The sequence below is a fragment of the Danio aesculapii genome, chromosome 4 (assembly GCF_903798145.1).
Source record: "Danio aesculapii chromosome 4, fDanAes4.1, whole genome shotgun sequence".
NCBI classification, from domain to species: domain Eukaryota; kingdom Metazoa; phylum Chordata; class Actinopteri; order Cypriniformes; family Danionidae; genus Danio; species Danio aesculapii.
Window position 1 is genome coordinate 52,668,996 of NC_079438.1, and position 3,307 is coordinate 52,672,302.

Below are 3,307 nucleotides of genomic sequence, written 5' to 3' on the forward strand. Positions count from 1 at the left end.
AAATCACTTGTTAAACTGTTTACACATTAAAAAACATTAAAAGTCCACAAAAACGATCAAGTTCCCGTGATGCAATTCATGACCATAAATTATATATATATAAATAAATAAATAAATGAATCAAAAATTAATAAATCTAAAACATCAAAAATCTAATACAGAAGCTGATATGTAGATATTTTTTACAGTGTAATGTCCTTAAAAAAGCGTCTTTTATTTATAACAGATTATAATATTATATTATAATACTCTTATCAACGCCTTTGGTCAAATAACAAACATTTTATGTTCCCGAGCCTTCCACAAATCATTTATATTCGTATTTAGACTACTTTAATAACTGATTTCTCTGATGATGCAAAGCGACTTTAAAACCTGCCTACCTACAGTGAACTATCTTTTCTGCTTCATTGCAGATATTACAGTATAGTAATAGCGCTGTTTTGCATCGCGCATCCATCACTTTGATTAGGAGTGCTGCCGTCCTGGATGTATTTTGTGCCGTCTGTTTGTTTTGTTGTCTTATTTGTTCTCCTTTTACTTGCATCACTTCCAAATCCATATCATGACTCAGCCCACAAGCAGCTGCCCGCATCTATATTTGCTCTATCTCAAAAGCGCACCGTTAACTGGGTCACATCTCAGGAAACTTTGGCCTGCTTTGCCAGTTGGACCCATGATAATGAGGACAAAAGGAGGGCGAAATCTGTTGGCCCTTGTGCGCCACTGACTCACAAGCGAGATTTTTACAGATTGATGCAGTTTTACCGAGCATGTATATGAACTCATGGAGCATCTTCATAAAATCAGGAAAAAAATGCATTAAATTGCATCCTGGGATGTTTGTTGCAGTCCACATGCACAGTTAAATGGAAATGGCTGGGAAGGAAGAAGCACTTTTATGACTTTGCAGCTGAATTAAATGAAGCATGTTAATGGCTTTTGTGCCTAGGGTGATAAAAGTGATTTTCTTTTCTCTTTTGTTGCAACCAGGTCTCAGATAGCCTCAATACTTGGCTTGATCAATGGTGGACAGTAAGGGTTTTTGCTTCGGTAAAATATGCAAGTCAAAAATTAAGTAATGGAGCTTTATTGCATTTTAATTTCACTAATTTCAGAGTTATTTTGAACTGGGGAATCATCATAGAGTCAGAAACATGATAGAAGTGTCTGATTCGTGAACTGATTCAAGATTAATCTTGTCAATTAATCATACTGAATGATTAATAGATCTGATTAAATCTATTCTTGAGTCAACAACTCGCTAATTCAAATTATCTGTTCAGAGTGAGTCTAAAGTTATTGACTCTTTGATTCAAATCATAGTGAGTCTCCAAATAGTGACTCATTTATTCAAATGTTTTGCTCAGAGTGAGTCTATAGTTAATGACTCACTAATTCAAATGATCTGTTCAGAGTGAGTCAACAGTTAACAAGTTGTTGATTCAAATGATTTTTTGAGAGTGAGTCTCCAAATAACAACTGATTTATTTAAATAATCTGCTCAGAGTGAGTCCTCAATTAATGCCTCACTGGTTAAAATGATCTGTTCAGAGCAAGTCTACAGTTAACAACTCGTTGATTCAGATGATTCGTTCAGAGTGAGTCTCTAAATAACAACTCATTTATTCAAATGATCTGCTCAGAATGAGTCTACAGTTAATGACTCACTAGTTCAAATGATTCTTTCAGAATGGGTCTCCAAATAACGACTCATTTATTCTGCTCAGAGCAACTCTACAGTTATTGACTTGTTGATTTCAATGGTCTGTTCAGAGTGAATTTACAGTTTTCGACTCGTTGCTTCAAATGATTTATTCACAGTAAGTCTCTATATAATGACTCGTTTATTTAAATGATCTGCTGAGAGCAAGTCTACAGTTAATGACTCACTGGTTTACATGATCTGTTCAGAGTGAGTCTACAGTTAATGACTCACTGGTTTAAATGATCTGTTCAGAACGAGTCCACAGTTAATGACTCACTACTTTAAATGATCTATTCAGAGTGAGTCTACAGTCAACGACTCATTCATTCTGATCAGAGCGAGTCCATAGTTATTGGTTTGTTGATTTTAATGATCTGTTCGAAGTGAATATACAGTTATTGACTCGTTGATTCAAATGATTCATTCAGAGTAAGTCTAAATAATGACTCAATTATATAAATGATCTGCTCAGAGTGAGTCTCCAAATAACAACTCATTCAAATGACCTGTTCAGATGGAGTCTACAGTTATTGACGCAATGGTCCAAATGGTTTGTTCAGAGAGAGTCTCCAAATAGGGCGACGCAGTGGCGCAGTAGGTATTGCTGTCACCTCACCTCTGTATGGAGTTTGCATGTTTCCTCTGGGTGCTCCGGTTTCCCCCACAGTCCAAAGACATGTGGTACAGGTGAATTGGGTAGGCTAAAGTGTCCGTAGTGTATGTGTGTGAATGAGTGTGTATGGATGTTTCCCAGAGATGGGTTGCAGCTGGAAGGGCATCTGCTGTGTAAAACATGTGGTGGATAAGTTGGCGGTTCATTCCACTGTGGCGATGCCAGATTAATAAAGGGACTAAGCCGAAAAGAAAAGAATTGAATGAATGAGTCTCCAAATAACATCTCGTTCAAATGATCTGTTCAGAGTGAGTCTACAGTTAATGACTCCTTGATTCAAATGATTCATTCAGTGTGAGTCTCCTAATAGCGAAGTCTACAGTGAATGATTTACTCATCACTCATACTTTTAGCACTTAAGTGCATTAAAAAACAAGCAATGTCTTTAATTCGAGATAATAGAGCACTTAAACACATTTACTGGAGTTAAAATCTGTACTTTTACTTTTTTGTAAAAAAACATTGTGCACCTTGATGGAGTCTGTCCATTTTCAGCTCTAGTGGGGATGAAGAGGCTTGTGATTGTGCTAAAAAAAACATCCGTATGTGTGCCCGTGAGTGGATGCGCCCTGAATCAACCCTTGATCACTTTGCTCGACAGTGTAAGGTCACTCTGGACGGCTGCGGGGGGAATGGAGGAGGGGTTGCACACATTTGCGCAGTGCGACCGGCTAATCCAAGTGCTCAGATATAGGGATTACAACCGCGCTTTACATTACAACATTCACCTAGAAAGAAAATGACCAAAACACATGCTTAATCACAGCGGTATAGCATCTTCTGTACTTAAGGAGTTGCCATAGTGACTGTCAGCCATGTTGGCCTTGATGTTTATTTTTACAGTCCTCTCTAATTACGCTCCATGTTTTGAAATGACTCAGGATGTTTCAGTGTGCCATGCAAATGCTTCTGACAGCACGATGCAC